The 19285-nt window shown below is 43.3% G+C and overlaps 1 long non-coding RNA gene across 2 annotated transcripts in view; it reads right to left on the bottom strand.

Annotated features, from left to right (window-relative positions):
* LOC134947787 (uncharacterized) overlaps window positions 1–19285 on the bottom strand; it is a 151495-nt gene that overhangs the window by 37504 nt on the left and 94706 nt on the right. The window lies entirely within an intron of this gene.

The raw sequence follows: 19285 nt of genomic DNA, 5'->3' as shown, positions 1-19285 counted from the left end.
ACAAAGAAGCCCAAAGGCTAAGAAACTGGGTGTCTCCCTAGTATTAGGAATGCTCAGATGGAAAGAAGCGAGATGTTGTGATTTAATACGTAGAGAACCCGAAATGCTGTTGCTAAGGGCAACAGCAAAACCCTTAAGGGTTACCAACGGGTGTGGCAGTAAACTCCTTGGTCAGAGATGGAATAATAGACACAAGGAGAGTCTCCACAATCCTAGTCCTCACTTGCAGTGCACTGGTTCAGCTTACTGCCACTAAACTGACACCTGAACACCTTGCACAGTGAGAAAGGATTTTGGCAGGCAAGTCTGAGAATACAGCCGCAAACTTGTTAGGTTCACAGAGTAGCAAAAGAACCCCAGCAGGTTAAACGACTGACTCCAGTCTTACTGCTAGGTCTGGATTGGCAGAGTGTAATACCAAATCCCAAGGCCTATTTGCAGTAAGCAACAAACAAATACAAAGTTTACACAGTACTAGCTAGCTTTCAGGAACTGACTAACCAACAAAGATTCAGCAGCATCTGCCTAACCTGAGAAGAGGGTTTATATAGCAGGTGCTGTCCACGCCCCACTCAGACCTCACAGACTGTGAGCACAAAAACCAGCACCGGATCCCCTGCCGTGCAAAGAGCCTGTAACCACTGCACAGCAAAAGACCCGAACCGGAGTATCAGCTACGCTCAGGTTACTCCGCTAGCACTTGTCTCCCGGTTGCCATGACGACGTGGCAGCACAGAGCAGGAGACCCTAACAGGGACAGGGTTATCAGCCGATGCATCTGAAGATGCGATCCGGACCACTTGTCCAACAGATCCCACTGAAAGATCCTCGCATGGAACCTGCCGAAGGGAATGGCTTCGTATGAAGCCACCATCTTTCCCAGGACTCGCGTGCAGTGATGCACCGATACCTGTTTTGGTTTCAGGGGGTCCCTGACCAGAGATGCTAATTCCTGGGCCTTCTCCACCGGGAGAAACACCTTCTTCTGTTCTGTGTCCAGAATCATGCCCAGGAAAAGCAGACGCGTCGTAGGAATCAGCTGCGACTTTGGAACATTCAGAATCCAGCCGTGCTGTTGCAACACTTCCTGAGAGAGTGCTACGCTGATCAACAACTGCTCCCTGGACCTCGCCTTTATGAGGAGATCGTCCAAGTATGGGATAATTATAACTCCCTTCTGCCGAAGGAGTATCATCATTTCGGCCATTACCTTGGTAAATATTCTCGGTGCCGTGGACAGGCCAAACGGCAACGTCTGGAACTGGTAATGACAGTCCTGTACCACAAATCTGAGGAACTCCTGGTGAGGTGGGTAAATGGGGACATGCAAGTAAGCATCTTTGATGTCCAGCGACACCATAAAATCCCCCTCTTCCAGGCTTGCAATAACCGCTCTGAGCGATTCCATTTTGAACTTGAATTTCTTTATATAAGTGTTCAAGGACTTTAAATTCAGAATGGGTCTCACCGAACCGTCCGGTTTCGGTACCACAAACATTGTGGAATAGTAACCCCTTCCCTGTTAAAGGAGGGGGACCCTGAAAATCACTTGCTGGAGGTACAGCTTGTGAATTGCCGCCAGCACTACCTCCCTTTCCATGGGGGAAGCTGGCAAGGCTGATTTGAGGTAACGGCGGGGGGGAGTCGCTTCGAATTCCAGCTTGTATCCCTGAGATACAATTTGTATAGCCCAGAGATCCACCTGTGAGCGAACCCACTGGCTGCTGAAGTTTCAGAGACGCGCCCCCACCGCACCTGGCTCCGCCTGTGGAGCCCCAACGTCATGCGGTGGACTTAGTGGAAGCAGGGGAGGACTTTTGTTCCTGGGAACTGGCTGCATGGTGCAGCTTCTTACCTCTACCCCTGCCTCTGGCAAGAAAGGATGCACCCCTGACCCTCTTGCCTTTTTGGGAACGAAAGGACTGCATTTGATAATACGGTGCTTTCTTAGGCTGTGAGGAAACCTGAGGCAAGAAAGTGGACTTTCCAGCTGTCGCTGTAGACACGAGGTCCGACAGACCGTCCCCAAACAATTCCTCACCCTTATAAGGCAAAACCTCCATGTGTTTTTTAGAATCAGCATCTCCTGTCCATTGCCGAGTCCATAAGACCCTCCTGGTAGAAATGGACATAGCATTAATTCTAGAGCCCAGCAGGCAAATGTCTCGCATATATAAGACGACGTCTTTGATATGGCCCAGGGTTAGCAAAACAGTATCTCTGTCGAGGGAATCTATGTCTTCTAACAGAGTATCTGTCCACGCTGCTACAGCACTACACATCCAGGCTGAAGCAATAGCAGGTCTCAGTAGAGTACCAGAGTGTGTATACACTGACTTCAGGATAGCTTCCTGCTTTCTATCCGCAGGCTCCTTTAGGGCGGCCGTATCTTGAGACTACAGGGCCACCTTTTTAGATAAGCGTGTCAGCGCCTTGTCCACCCTAGGGGATGTTTCCCAACGTAACCTGTCCGTTGGCGGGAAAGGGTACGCCATCAGTAACCTCTTAGAAATCACTAATTTCTTATCAGGGGAACTCCACACTTCTTCACACAATTCATTTAATTCATCAGATGGGGGAAAAGTCACTGGCTGCTTTTTCTCCCCAAACATATAAACCCTCTTGGTATTAACCGGGTTACTCTCAGAAATGTGTAATACATCTTTCATTGCAATAATCATGTATCTGATGGCCTTGGTCATTTTAGACTGTAAATGTGCCTCATCATCGTCGACACTGGAGTCGGGCTCCGTGTCGGCATCTGTGTCAACCATCTGAGATAGAGGGCGTTTATGAGCCCCTGACGGCTTCTGAGTCGCCTGGGCAGGTGCGGGCTGAGACCCCGGCTGTCCCAAAGCTGCAGCGTCATCAAACCTTTTATGTAAGGAGTTTACATTGTCATTTAAGACCTTCCACATATCCATCCAATCAGGTGTCGGCCCCGACGGGGGCGATACCACACTTATCTGCCCTTGCTCCGCCTCCACGTAACCTTCCTCATCAAACATGTCGACACAGCCGTACCAACACACCGCACACACACAGGGAATGCTCAGACTGAGGACAGGACCTGACAGAGACAGAGAGAGAGTATGCCAGCACACACCACAGCGCTATATAACACAGGGATTTTCACTGCTAATAAGTGATTTACCCAATAGCTGCTTTTTTTATTGATTTGCGCCTAAATTTATGTGCCCCCCCCTCTCTTTTTAACCCGTCTTGTACCTGGATACTGCAGGGGAGAGCCTGGGGAGCTGCTTCCAGCGGAGCTGTGAAGGGAAAATGGCGCTGGTGTGCTGAGGAAGAAGGCCCCACCCCCTCAGTGGCGGGCTTCTGTCCCGTTTTTCATGTAAAAAATGGCGGGAGGTTTTACATATATACAGTGCTAGACTGTATATATGTTTGTTTTTGTGCCAAAGGTACTTCAATTGCAGCCCAGGGCGTCCCCCCCCCCCCCCCCCAGCGCCCTGCACCCTACAGTGACCGGAGTGTGTAAGTGTGCTGGGAGCAATGGCGCACAGCTGCGGTGCTGTGCGCTACCTTAATGAAGACAGGAGTCTTCAGCCGCCGATTTCGTCGTCTTCCAGCTTCTGTTCTTCTGGCTCTGCAAGGGGGACGGCGGCGCGGCTCCGGGAACGGACGATCGAGGACAGGTGCCTGTGTTCGAACCCTCTGGAGCTAATGGTGTCCAGTAGCCTAAGAAGCACAAGCTAGCTGCACGCAGGTAGGTTTGCTTCTCTCCCCTTAGTCCCACGTAGCAGTGAGTCTGTTGCCAGCAGAAGCTCACTGAAAATAAAAAACCTAATAAATACTTTCTTTTCTAGTAAGCTCAGGAGAGCCCACTAGGAGCACCCAGCTCTGGCCGGGCACAGATTCTAACTGAGGTCTGGAGGAGGGGCATAGAGGGAGGAGCCAGTGCACACCAGATAGTACCTAATCTTTTTTTAGAGTGCCCAGTCTCCTGCGGAGCCCGTCTATTCCCCATGGTCCTTACGGAGTTCCCAGCATCCACTAGGACGTCAGAGAAATGAGGTTTTTTTTTAGCATATTTTCACTTTAGTACATTCTGCCAATACTGTCCCACCATCAGCTGTAAGGTGGTGAGGCTTGCGTAAACATGGTCAAACATTAAGGCACATAGTGTCATTAGATTTCTGCATTTAAAAGGCACATCAGCCACTGAAAATCATTGCCATCTTATTGAGGTGTATGGTGAGGTGGTCTTCTGTATGCCGGCGGTCGGGCTCCCGGCGCTCAGTATACCGGCGCCGGGAGCCCGACAGCCGGCATACCGACACTTATTTTCCCTCGTGGCGGTCCACGACCCCCATAGAGGGAGAATAAAATAGTGTGGCGCGCGTAGCACGCCACCGTGCCCGTAGCGTGGCGAGCGCAGTGAGCCCGCAAGGGGCTCATTTGCGCTCGCCACGCTGTCGGTAAGCCGGCGGTCGGGCTCCCGGCGCCGGGATGCTGGTCGCCGGGAGCCCGACCGCCGGCCAGCCGTAGTGAACCCATATGGTGATAACGTCATGTCATGGGAAAAAGTTTGGTGCACTGCCTTTGATAACCGCAGGACAGCCGTTGAAGATGACCGGCGATCCAGCCATGCAAGCACATTCAGTACAGACAGGGCACCAAACCTGTTCCTGTGACATGACATTATCACCGTACAACTTGTCAAGCTGACAATAAATTTCAGCTGGTGATGTGCCCTTTACAGCTTTAATTTACATTTCATCAAACAGCAACTGTTAGGTTCAAATTAAATCCATTTACAAAGTATACAATGGGACCTGATCTCTGCAATGTCAGAGTTGTAGCAAACATTACACCCTTTTCTGGAGTGGAAAAGGATTTTTGCCCTTTTGTTCCACAAGGAGTTACAAATGTGTCCTCTCCATGCCTTCATATCATTGTACTAGTCTACCTTTTGTACTCATCTTCAAAACTCCTTGCCTTATACTGAATATTGGGAAAAGATGGGTGCAGAGAGACATTACTCACAGACATCTGCTCCTCCACAAAACCATATGCCAAGGGCAGCTACACAAAGTGAGGTGCCCAGGTGGTTTAAACTTTTTTTTTTAAACCATTCTGGTTTATTTTTATATGCTGTAACTACAGACACAACACCGTGACTTCTTAAAAAAAGCCTATTGTAAGGTAATCCGTGGTATTATTCCACATTCTTCTTGCTTGTGGTCTTCATCTAAGTAAGCTGAACCAATGCAGTAAATCCCTCACACAACAAAGATCTAGGGGCCCATTTATTAACATTATTTTTACTAAAATAATGTGAAAAAGGGTGTTTTCACACCCTTTTCACATTATTTTAGTACCACTTAAATGTATTAAAGAGCTTTTGGAGCAATTTTCATAAACAAATGCTCCAAACCCTTAAAATGTAATTTATTTAGTAACCCAGATCGCATTCCCCATACTTATAATGGGAAATGCGACCTGACACTAATTTACATTAACAAAAAAAAATGTAAAAAAATACTGCAGTGAGCCCTGTGATAATTTCGCCAGCTCAGGTTGGTGAGATCACAGGGTAGCACTGCGAAGTGCTCCCTTTTGCCCAGCTTTCTCTGCTCCTTTTTTTTTTTAAAGTAATAAAAAAAATCATACTTACCTGTCCCAGGAGCCGGTGTCTGCAGCACCGGTGAGCGCTGCCAGGCGCCGGGTCCCCCATATGCTGCACTGTGACCCGATGCAGTAAAGTTGATGCTGCAAAACTTTACAGCACCAGGGGTCATAGGTCAGGAGAAGGACTCAGCTCCCAGCAGCTTCCTGATGCAGCGGACACCGGCTCCTGGACTGGTAAGTATAAAATCCGGGGTGGGGGGACTCTTTTGTGTGCAGGGGTGGTTGCAACAGGGGGATGGTGGTGGTGGTAGCAATGGGTGGCAGCGCGTGCGCAGCAGGACATTGGGGTATTTTTTACAAAAAATACCCCAATGATGCTGCGGAGAGGCTCTGTCCCTACATGCGATAATACATCCATGCAATGTACTCAATTATCGCAGTGCGAGTTTGGTCGAGTTTATCATCCGATGTGGATGGTGAGAAATAGGCCCCAAAGGGAGGTGAATCAGATAAGAGAGGTGCTAAATCGGCCTAGCATCAAGCTTCTCATACAACATTCCCATAGAACAGGAAAATAAACACTCACAATCTTAAAGAGTAAACAACACCAACACATTAAACATTCAATACACAGAGAAACACCTCATGGTTTAACCTTCATGGGAACTGAAAAGGCATCAAAACTAGTGTTTTTATTTAAAATGTTTAATGTCAGTGAGATATCCAGTGCTAATGCTTAACTCATTCTTTTTTTGTGTTTGTGCGTTTCTCTGAATAGTACTTTTGCATGTTTATGTTTAGTCTAAAATTGGTTTTAGTAAAAGATTTCAAATAAATCATATCAAAGCCTAATAACTTTGGATTGTTAATGTTAGAAAGCATAAAAAAATGGTAGATCAAGGTTTCTAATACATAGCATTGTTTCACAGTATTATTATAACAAACAGGATTACATTTTTTTTGTATTAAAACGTTAATGAAAATAAAATTGGGTTAAAAAAAACGGTTTAAACAAAAAAATGCGTTGTTTTTTTTTAAACTGATTTTTTTCCAACCCTGTGTCCAGCACTTCTATAGGACTGCACTTTGCAAATAAGAACAATTGAATACCAAACCTCACCATCCAATGTGACATGTTTACATGAAATCCTCCAACTAACTCATTATAAATTTCAAATTGTACTGTTTTTCATAAAAGAAAAAAAAGAATCATGTAATAATAATTTATCAGTATTAGAATATGCTTTTTTTAAATTAAAAACCTTGAATTTACAACTTGCATTTGGCTGTATCAAGTTGTTTGGACAGTGCAACCCAGCAATACTTGAACTAAATTCAAGATTTTCCAGTCAGATGGAGTCCAACCATGGCATCTGGTTCCAAACCATTATATAAAAAAGAAAAACAATTTGGAACAAGAAAGGTTACATTCAAAGTTTGTCCAGGCCATACCCCCAAACCATACAAATCACACCCATAATTTGCAGTTACAATTTTAAGTGCCTCTTTGCTATCAGGAAATTAAAAAAACTTGACTAATGGGGTAGAGATAGTTTAAGACAATTGAGGGCTCGTAGAGAAAAGTTATACTTTGTCCTGGTTTAAGCAAAAGATATGGTTAGACTTGGGTTTGGTTTGGACTAGGGTTATGGTTAAACTTTATATTGCTTTGAACTAGAGATATGGTTAGAAATTAGTTTGTTTTGAGCTAGGGTTATGATTAGAATAGAGTTTGGTTTGAGCTAGGGTTATAATTAGATGTGAGTTTGGTTTCAGATGCCTGAAATAGGGTTATCGTTATACTTGGGTTTGGTTTGAGTTAGGATTATGGTTAGACTTGGGTTTTGTTGGAGCTTGGGTTATGGTTAAATTAGAGTTTGGTTTGAGCTAGGGTTATGATTAGACTTGGGTTTGGTTTGAGCTAGCGCTATAGTTAGACTTGTATTAAAGCTTTAGTGAGTCATAGTTAAACCTTTATTATAGTTTGACTGAGGGTTATGATTTTTTTTTCTAGGTATTGAGATTGGGCCAGCAGGGTTACACATACACACAGAGGCAGGACCACACATAGACACTTGTATATAGACAGACCAGACAGACTGAGGTACTATATGATAATTCTCAGTTTGATGTGTAGCTTCTCAGTAGCTCACTCAACTTCCATGTCTATGCTGCCAGACAGGACAGAACTGAAGATCAGGCCACTGTAGCCCCACCCATTGCTCCGGTTAGAGGAGCATATGCTGGGCTCCATCAATCCAGGCTCTGAACCTGCTTCTCTGACCCCACTGTCTCATAATAACTACAGCATCATTGAGGTTGTGCTGCTGCTGCTATTGAGTATCCTCACCACATGTCATCATGGCAGGGCAGTGAGTTCTGTGGCAGCTGCTGTATATAGAACAGCTGAGTCACCAGGACAAGTGGAGCGCAAGCAGCAAAATGCTGTTCTGCTGTCTATTAGTTCTGGTGACTGTGTGGGGGCCTGGGGCGACTGCCTCTGTCGCCCCCCTTATAATCCCTGTGAACGTGCTTGACTGGAACTCAAAAGGGAACTTTGTCTAGAGCAGATCTGTAACCTCAGGTATGGATGCGGTGGCCCCAGGGCTACATGGGGAAGTGCATGAGGGCCATGAAGAGAGCCATTGGCCTTCACGGGTCCCCCTCACCTCCAGGTCGAACTCTATACCTACAGCAGTTCTGCTGATGGCTAGAGCATTGTTAGGCTTAGATTAGGGATTGAATTTAGAATATTATTAAATTTGGACTAAATCTTGAGCTGTGGTTATGGTTAGCCTTGGAAAAAGGTTTGAGCTAGGGTTATGGTTAAAATTGGATGAGATTGTGCACTATATGATTAGAGTTTGGAATCTACATCAGGGAAATGTAAGTAGACATATTTAAGTTACATATTTTAGGCTTGCATTTATATTTAAAAATATATATATTTTCTTTTTAAATTATGTTCTTTGCTTTGACACCAGTGGTCTCTCTGCCCTACTGGGCCCAGAGATCACGTTCTTTGATTGGGATTATGGTGATGGAGTGAGAATCCTACGGATTTTATATTATTTTAATGATAACTGCAAGTGAGTTTAAAAAAAAAAAAAAAGTATGTTTTCTAACAGAATATTTTAACTATATATGTAAAAGGTAAAGTATACAAGTATTTATGTGCAATGACATTCAGGTCTCTCCGGCAACAAAAGGATTAATCTGTTTTTGCAGAGTGTGGAGTCTTGTCTATATTGAACACAGATCACAAGAGATTACAGTGACATCGCAGGGATTATAGCTTCTCTCCTGTAGGTTATTACCACGAGTTTATCACCTCTTTTACATAAATGCATTTGACATTTCTGAATAAAGGGAGCACAATACAGCATCACAGAGGATGAGGTATCCGTCTAAACAAGATGGATAAAACCTAGTAAAGCAAGTAGACCGCATAATAAAAAAAAAATCTAATTTATTTTATGGTGCAAAATCTTTCCTTAGCCCATTTGGCTAATGGCTGATCTTTAAGACAGTGGACAGGTATAACTCATTTTTTATAATATTAACAACCGACCTTTAACCTTTTCGCTCCAGGGGTTTGTAAAATTTTGGCACCTGAGGTGGCTGGGCCCATATATAAAATTATTAAATAGATCACTTTAGCCTTTCTTGCCTATTAACAAATTCCTCTTTAAGCCTAGTGTAAATACAGTATATTATTTTAAAAATAAATTATATTAATGGGATAAAAATTAGACTAAATAGTTAATACTGATCTAAAAGTCTGGACTGAACTTATGTACAGTATATATGTAACTGACACTGGCCCCAAACACAACAGTAATATGCAAAACGTTCACTAAAAAAGACACTATATTAAATATTTTATAACTCCAGGACAGCACTGTTTCTCCACAAAAGCATTTACTAGGCCCTCAGGAATTTTTGTTTTTATTACAGAATAGTATATAATAGCTAAATAGTACTACAGAGAAAAATATTTGCAATTTAAGTCCCTCCTAATATGGAAACAAAACAAAACGAAGACACAATGTAAAATCAAAAATAATACGGATTATAAAAACTATTTATATCTAGGTGTACATAAGTATGCACCTGATGAAATAGTCAGCAAATAATCCCATTCACACATGTAATCAATAGTGGCTACGTACTGTTTCTTGGTGGTTGGTGTCATTACTGAAAGGCAGTGTTGGTTAGGTATGCAATGTAAGTGGTTATGTGGAACTGGATAAATGGGAGGATCCTTGCAGATGGTAGAATAATATAGGCTGCTTGAAATGGGCAACATTAAGAAAAAAAATTGTTATCCCCCCCCCCTATATTTTCAGGGGTTGATCTGAAGTAGTTGATTTTGCCGGACTATGTGGACAATGGCCCTCATTCCGAGTTGTTCGCTCGGTATTTTTCATCGCATCGCAGTGAAAATCCGCTTAGTACGCATGCGCAATGTTCGCACTGCGACTGCGCCAAGTAACTTTACTATGATGAAAGTATTTTTACTCACAGCTTTTTCTTCGCTCCGGCGATCGTAATGTGATTGACAGGAAATGGGTGTTACTGGGCGGAAACACGGCGTTTCAGGGGCGTGTGGCTGAAAACGCTACCGTTTCCGGAAAAAACGCAGGAGTGGCCGGAGAAACGGTGGGAGTGCCTGGGCGAACGCTGGGTGTGTTTGTGACGTCAACCAGGAACGACAAGCACTGAAATGATCGCACAGGCAGAGTAAGTCTGGAGCTACTCTGAAACTGCTAAGTAGTTAGTAATCGCAATATTGCGAATACATCGGTCGCAATTTTAAGAAGCTAAGATTCACTCCCAGTAGGCGGCGGCTTAGCGTGTGTAACTCTGCTAAAATCGCCTTGCGACCGATCAACTCGGAATGAGGGCCAATGTTTTACACAGAAACAGAATTTGGCAGCAGATAAGAACCACTTGGCCCATCTAGTCTGCCCTTTTTTTTCCTTTTGGTAACCTCAACCCTATTTGATCCTTAGTGTGTAAGACTATTCTTATGTCTATCCCAAGCATGTTTAAATTGCTCTACTGTCTTTGCCTCTACCACCTCTGATTGGAGGCTATTTCACCTAACCACTACCCTTTCTGTAAAGTAATGTTTCCTCAGGTTTCCTTAGAACCTACATCCTTCCAGTTTCAGCAGGTTTCCTTGTGTTCTAATACTTCTTTTCCTTTGGAGAATGTCTCCCTCCTGTACCTTGTTAAAACCCTTGATATATGTATTTGAAAGTTTCTATCATGTTTCTCTTCTCTGCTCCAAGTAATACATATTAAGATCTTCTTGTCTTTCCTGGTAAGATTTGTGGTGTAGACCATGCACCATTTTAGTTGCCCTTCTTTGTACAATCTCTAATGTACTTATATCCTTCTGAGGATATGCCCTCCAGACCTGAACTCAGTATTCTAGATGAGGCTGTACCAATGACCTATACAGAGACATTATTAATTATTTCTCTCTGCTACTCTTTCCTCTCCCTATGCAACCAAGCATCTAACTTGCCTTCCTCATTGCTTTGTTATATTGCTTACCTGCCTTCAAGTCCCCTGAAATAGTGAAACCGAAATCCCTTTCTTCCTCAGTAGTTTCCAATTAGTGCTGTTAATACTATATTTAGCCTTTGGATTTTTGAGACCCAAGTGAATTTTCTGGCATTAAACTGTAGTTGCCGCATTCTTGATCATTCCTTTAGTCTATCTAGATACTCAGTCATTTGTTTCACCCTTCCTTGTGTGTCTACCCTATTGCATACTTTTGTGTCACACTACACGAAGGGGAAAAGAATTGGATTCAATTGGGTGCACTCCGTCCCTTAGTCTCAATTACTGTTAAAATTAATTTTATTAATTTAAAAAAAGGTATCAACAAAACACTCCATTCGACAGCCTGTATAGCTTATAATTTATGATTTTTCTGTGTTTATTATATTTCTAGTTAGCCTATGGTAGGCTAATTGAGCGAAGTATGAATTAATGTTAGAAAAAGAAAAAAGTGAAAGAAAAATATATAGATGTGAATAAATATATTTAAAATTATATTACGTCACGTCTGTTATTTAACTTTCTGTATATAGCATTCCTATATGTGTGTTAACAGTGAATAGTATAAAGGAGACCGATATTTGAAATATGTTGAGTGCTAGGGCTTGTGGTATTTGTGCTAGGGCTTGTGGTATTTAAACCACAGGCATTGGAGTAACATTTATAATATTGTAACCATGAATGGTTATATTCTGAGTAATTCTTAGTAACAAAGCATAACTTGTTACTTTGTATCAGTACCCCTGTGTCTGTGGCCTGCAGCCACACAACATTCAGCTGCACTGGCTCTGACGGTTAAATCCAAATGAATTAGATTATATTTGGGATTATGATTCCCAACCACAGGTCATTTAGTTTTTATTGTGGTCCATGTACCATGAAGGTAATGATATATATAGGCAGGCCCGGCGCTAGCCGCTCAGCAAGGTCTGCAAAACAGGGAGGCGCTGTGCTAGAGGGGGGCTCTCCCGGCTCTGCCACCTTGCTGAGCTGTTATGCACTGTTAGTACTTGCCGGCCTCTGCAGCATGGTCCTGTCACAGGCAGGTATGATAGGCAGCGAAGTGGCACAGGCAGATTAAAGACTCTTCTCCTGTAGGGCGCTCCCCCCTCTCTCTCCTCTCTGTCCCCACCTCTGCACTGTGCTCAAAGCAGAAGCTGGGCAGCCACCTCCTGAGTCCCGACGCTGTGCTGTGTTTGCTTCCTGATTAGAACAGGAAGTCACATGAGGGAGGCACACTTGACTGTGCACACACTGGAGGAGCCAGCAGGCGTGGAGCAGCCACACCACAAGCATACAGAACACCAGAGACTTAGGCAAGTTCTGGATAAAAGGGGAGGGGGAGAGGAGGAATATCAACAATGTGTGCAATGGGGGCAGAGGCGGATTGGGCATAGGGTTCACAGGGAAGATTCCCGGTCGGCCGACGCACCCGTGGGGCCTGTTTTGTTTGAGGACATGTGGTCCTTTTTATAGACTAAATGAATAAGATGCTAAATAATTAGCATATATAAAAATTACTTTGCCACTTAGCCTGTGATTGCAGATGTTCTAGTGTATGCTCTGTCTGCCTTCTTGGCTGACATATAAGATTGAGTGAATAGTGATTGGGATACGGTTGGTGTAATAAGCAAGAAAATATATCTTTCTAAAGAATGATATAGTTTCCTAAATCTGAAGGTGTATCATATAATGTGCTCATAATATTTAATTTTATTTATTTTTAACTTCCCCCTTGATGCTGGACATGCCCGCTATCTGGAAAGTTTTCGGGGGAGGGTGCTGCTGCCATGGCCCATGGCTAGAGCTTACACCTCTGGTGCTGCCCATGTGGGGCCACTAGTACAAATTTTTCCAGGGCCGCTTTTTGTTCTCAATCTGCCCCTGAATGGGGGGAAGGGGCATATTACTGTGTGCTATGGGGGGGGGGGGGGGGCATATTAATGTGTGCTATGGGGGGGGGCATATTAATGTGTGCGGAGGGCATGCAGGATAGCGGCGATAGTGTAGTGTGTGCTGGGAAGGGGTAGTCACTATTACTGACTATTGCTCTGAGGAAGCCTGATAACAAAGTGAAATGTGCATTGGTGGACAGTGTGTAACGTCCTACACCTAAATAATATGCCAATACATTCCTAATACTGTAATCATAGCTGTCAAATCATATGTGCGCTGCTGCTTCACCGCGGTCTTTATCAAGATAGTGGCGGAGACAGCCTCGTGGGATTACAGCAGTGTGTAGCAGGTCCGAGCATAACGGCCCAGCACAGCGGGGACGCCCGCTTGACATAGTGCACAAACACACAGTAATCTATATATGTGATCAGTGAGAAAGTGTCTATGCTAATATAAGTGAGACAATCATGCATGCTTGAACTGTAGCATTATTTGTGGGTGCGGAGTTTAGTAACCTAGAACAAAGCATATACAGCAGGGAGAGAATGGATGGTTATAATAATTTAGTAAGGACTACATTAATATTACTTGTGATAACAGAGACCTATATATATCATTACCTTCATGGTACATGGACCACTATAAAAACTAAATTACCCGTGGTTGGGAATCATAATCCCAAGTATAATCAAATTAATTTAGATTTAACCGTCAGAGCCATTGCAGCTGAATGTTGTGTGGCTGCAGGCCACAGGGGTATAACCATCGAGGATTAACACATCTATAATACAGTGTTCACTGGCTGCCAGACATACTAGCTACAAGTCTGAGAATGAGAGTAGCTATAACTGATACAAAATAACAATTTATGCTTTGTTACTAAGAATTACTCAGAATATAAACATTCATGGTTACAATATTATAAATTAGTTACTCCAATGCCTGTGGTTTAAATACCACAAGCCCTAGAACTCAACATATTACAAATATCAGTCTCCTTTATACAATTCACTGTTAACACACATATAGAAATGCTATACATAAAAATGTAAATAAGAAACGTGACACGTGATATAATTTTAAATATCTTTATTCACATCTACCTATATTTCTTTCACTTTTTTCTTTTTCTAACATTAATTTGTACTTCGTTCAATTAGCCTACTATTGGCTAACCAGAAATATAATAAACACAGAAAAATCATAAATTATAGGCTATACAGGCTGTCAAATTGAGCGTTTTGTTGATACTTTTTTTAAATTAATAAAATTAATTTTAACAGTAATTGAGACTAAGGGACGGAGTGCACCCAATTGAATCCAAATCTTTTTTCCTTCCTGTAGTATATCATATTTGATAATTGGAGGGTTGCACCCAGTACAGACGATCTAATATAATATGGAGACATAATCGTTCCAATTATTAAGCTCTGTGTTCCCTAAAAAGAATCACTTATAATCTAGTACGGAATTTTCTTTTTCCCTTTTTTATACTTTTGTGTCATCTGGGGAATAAAAAGGCATGCTTTCCCTTCGATACCACATGCAATGTCCCTAACAAAGGGCCTAATTCTGAGTTGATCGCAGCAGCAATTTTGTTAGCAATTGGGCAAAACCATGTGCACTGCAGGGGAGGCAGATATAACATGTGCAGAGAGAGTAGATTTGGGTGGGGTGTGTTCAAACTGAAATCTAAATTGCAGTGTAAAATAAAGCAGCCAGTATTTACTCTTCACAGTAACAAAATAACCCGCCCAAATCTAACTCTCTCTGCAAACGTTATATCTGCCCCCCCCCCCCCCCCCTGCAGTGCACATGGTTTTGCCCAATTGCTGACAAACTTGCTGTTGCGATCAACTCAGAATTACCCCCAAAGATATTAAAAATCACTGGTCCAAGTACAGATCCCTGGGGGACAGCACTTTTAACCTTTCCCTCCTGAGACTGTACTCCATTTACTACAACTCTCTGTTTCCTATCCTGCAAACAAGTTCTTATCCATTAAACCATTTTATAATCCAATACCATGCTTTCGACTTTTTATCAGTTTGCGATGTAGCACCATGTCAAAAGCCTTGATGGCCCCTCCTTCATCTATTATTTTAGTCAGTCAAAAAAGTTAATAAGGTTTGTTTTGTATAATTTATCCACAATGTATCCAGGCTGTTTGGGATCACGTAAACTGCTGGATTTGAGATATTCCACAATTCTATCTTTTAATAGTGTTTCCATAAATTTCCCTACTACTGATGTAAGGCCCATTGGTCGGTAGTTGCTTGCCTCTTGCATGCTTTCACTTTTGTGCAATGTGACTACCTGCACTATTTTTACTGGTCCTCTAGAATTACTCCTGTAGCTAGCGACTGGTTTAATAATTCTGTTAATTGTGTTACCAGCACCCATTTAAGTTCTTTTAGTATTTTTGGATGTATCCCATATGGCCCCATTGATTTCACCACTTTCAGTTAAAGAGAAATCAGTTAAGAGTTTCTCCTCTTTAAGAGGCAGATTTATTTATTAACCTTTTTTTTAAAATAAAATTATGTGAAAAAGGTAGTCCACGTTATTTTAGTATCACCTGATTTTATTAAAGGGCTTTTGGAGCAGTTTTCATGAAAAACTGCTCCAAACCCTTTAATTCACTATTGTTAGTAATAGAGATGAGCGGGTTCGGTTCCTCGGAAACCGAACCCGCCCGAACTTCATGTTTTTTTACACGGGTCCGAGCGACTCGGATCTTCCCGCCTTGCTCGGTTAACCCGAGCGCGCCCGAACGTCATCATCCCGCTGTCGGATTCTCGCGAGGCTCGGATTCTATCGCGAGACTCGGATTCTATATAAGGAGCCGCGCGTCGCCGCCATTTTCACACGTGCATTGAGATTCATAGGGAGAGGACGTGGCTGGCGTCCACTCCGTTTATAGAGAAGAGAAGAAGAGAGTGAGACTAGAGTAGAGAGAGACACAGTAGTAATTTTGGGGAGCATTAGGAGGAGTACTACTACTTGCTGAAGTGATAGATAGATAGATAGTGTGACTGTATAATGTATATCTGACTTGTGGGGGAGACACTGACAGTGGGGAGCAGTTAGAGTCTGAGAGCAGGACTCAGGAGTACATATAACGTACAGTGCACACTTTTGCTGCCAGAGTGCCACACTGCCATTGTGACCACACTGACCACCAGTATAATATATATTGTGATTGTCTGCTTAGGAGTACTACTTGCAAGTTGCTGATAGTGACCTGACCACCAGTTTAATAATCACCACCAGTTTAATATATATATATATATAATTGTATATAATATATATATAATATTGTATACCACCTACCCGTTTTTTTTTTTTTTCTTTCTTCTTCTTTATACATACTACTATAGTAGCTTACTGTAGCAGTCTGCGGTGCTGCTGAGCTGACAGTGTCCAGCAGGTCCGTCATCAGTCATTACATAATAAATATATATACCTGTCCGGCTGCAGTACTAGTGATATTATATATATATATATATATATTAATTTCATCTCATTATCATCCAGTCTATATTAGCAGCAGACACAGTACGGTAGTCCACGGCTGTAGCTACCTCTGTGTCGGCAGTCGCTGGTCCATCCATAAGTATACTAGTATCCATCCATCTCCATTGTTTACCTGAGGTGCCTTTTAGTTGTGCCTATTAAAATATGGAGAACAAAAATGTTGAGGTTCCAAAATTAGGGAAAGATCAAGATCCACTTCCACCTCGTGCTGAAGCTGCTGCCACTAGTCATGGCCGAGACGATGAAATGCCAGCAACGTCGTCTGCCAAGGCCGATGCCCAATGTCATAGTACAGAGCATGTAAAATCCAAAACACCAAATATCAGTAAAAAAAGGACTCCAAAATCTAAAATAAAATTGTCGGAGGAGAAGCGTAAACTTGCCAATATGCCATTTACCACACGGAGTGGCAAGGAACGGCTGAGGCCCTGGCCTATGTTCATGGCTAGTGGTTAAGCTTCACATGAGGATGGAAGCACTCAGCCTCTCGCTAGAAAAATGAAAAGACTCAAGCTGGCAAAAGCACCGCAAAGAACTGTGCGTTCTTCGAAATCCCAAATCCACAAGGAGAGTCCAATTGTGTCGCTTGCGATGCCTGACCTTCCCAACACTGGACGTGAAGAGCATGCGCCTTCCACCATTTGCACGCCCCCTGCAAGTGCTGGAAGGAGCACCCGCAGTCCAGTTCCTGATAGTCAGATTGAAGATGTCAGTGTTGAAGTACACCAGGATGAGGAGGATATGGGTGTTGCTGGCGCTGGGGAGGAAATTGACCAGGAGGATTCTGATGGTGAGGTGGTTTGTTTAAGTCAGGCACCCGGGGAGACACCTGTTGTCCGTGGGAGGAATAGGGCCGTTGACATGCCTGGTGAAAATACCAAAAAAATCAGCTCTTCGGTGTGGAAGTATTTCACCAGAAATGCGGACAACATTTGTCAAGCCGTGTGTTGCCTTTGTCAAGCTGTAATAAGTAGGGGTAAGGACGTTAACCACCTCGGAACATCCTCCCTTATACGTCACCTGCAGCGCATTCATAATAAGTCAGTGACAAGTTCAAAAACTTTGGGCGACAGCGGAAGCAGTCCACTGACCAGTAAATCCCTTCCTCTTGTAACCAAGCTCACGCAAACCACCTCACCAACTCCCTCAGTGTCAATTTCCTCCTTCCCCAGGAATGCCAATAGTCCTGCAGGCCATGTCACTGTCAATTCTGACGAGTCCTCTCCTGCCTGGGATTCCTCCGATGCATCCTTGCGTGTAACGCCTACTGCTGCTGGCGCTGCTGTTGTTGCTGCTGGGAGTCGATGGTCATCCCAGAGGGGAAGTCGTAAGCCCACTTTTACTACTTCCACCAAGCAATTGACTGTCCAACAGTTCTTTGCGAGGAAGATGAAATATCACAGCAGTCATCCTGTTGCAAAGCGGATAACTGAGGCCTTGACAACTATGTTGGTGTTAGACGTGCGTCCGGTATCCGCCGTTAGTTCACAGGGAACTAGACAATTTGTTGAGGTAGTGTGCCCCCGTTACCAAATACCATCTAGGTTCCACTTCTCTAGGCAGGCGATACCGAGAATGTACACGGACGTCAGAAAAAGACTCACCAGTGTCCTAAAAAATGCAGTTGTACCCAATGTCCACTTAACCACGGACATGTGGACAAGTGGAGCAGGGCAGGGTCAGGACTATATGACTGTGACAGCCCACTGGGTAGATGTATGGACGCCCGCCGCAAGAACAGCAGCGGCGGCACCAGTAGCAGCATCTCGCAAACGCCAACTCTTTCCTAGGCAGGCTACGCTTTGTATCACCGGTTTCCAGAATACGCACACAGCTGAAAACCTCTTACGGCAACTGAGGAAGATCATCGCGGAATGGCTTACCCCAATTGGACTCTCCTGTGGATTTGTGGCATCGGACAACGCCAGCAATATTGTGTGTGCATTAAATATGGGCAAATTCCAGCACGTCCCATGTTTTGCACATACCTTGAATTTGGTGGTGCAGAATTTTTTAAAAAACGACAGGGGCGTGCAAGAGATGCTGTCGGTGGCCAGAAGAATTGCGGGACACTTTCGGAGGACAGGCACCACGTACAGAAGACTGGAGCACCACCAAAAACGCCTGAACCTGCCCTGCCATCATCTGAAGCAAGAAGTGGTAACGAGGTGGAATTCAACCCTATATATGTGTGACACCCTAAAGTAGGTTTCACTGAAGTCAACTCTGGTTTAATGTGTTACTTTATCTTTTCTGGTGTTCCTTACCTGGACCTAGTGTCTGTAGCTTCTAACAGGCATAAGTTTCACCAGCAACTCACAATATAGTTCAGGGTATATTGCACACAGACATTAATTACACAATTTCTCTATATGAATTTTTATTCTACTGAAACACTGCTATAAATTTTTCTCAGCTGTAGAAATTTGAGATTATCTCATATACTGGCAATTTAGATTAACCTCAATGTCTATGCTAGTCACATACCATTTTCATGCAAAGAACAATAAAGCACAAGAAACAATATCCACATTTGACAATCCTTACACACTAATATAAAGTTTTAAGCAATCACTTGAAGATACTCTTATAATTGGGGCCCCGTAAAAACCTTTAGTTTTGTAGCTAGCTACATTGAGTATAGTGCACCTTTCTAGGAAAGTTATATCCTGAGAATAGTTAATAC

The sequence above is a fragment of the Pseudophryne corroboree genome, chromosome 8 (genome assembly GCF_028390025.1).
Source record: "Pseudophryne corroboree isolate aPseCor3 chromosome 8, aPseCor3.hap2, whole genome shotgun sequence".
In the NCBI taxonomy this organism is placed as follows: Eukaryota; Metazoa; Chordata; class Amphibia; order Anura; family Myobatrachidae; genus Pseudophryne; species Pseudophryne corroboree.
The sequence above is the reverse complement of the archived record's forward strand: the minus strand, read 5'-3'. Positions and strand labels throughout refer to the sequence as shown.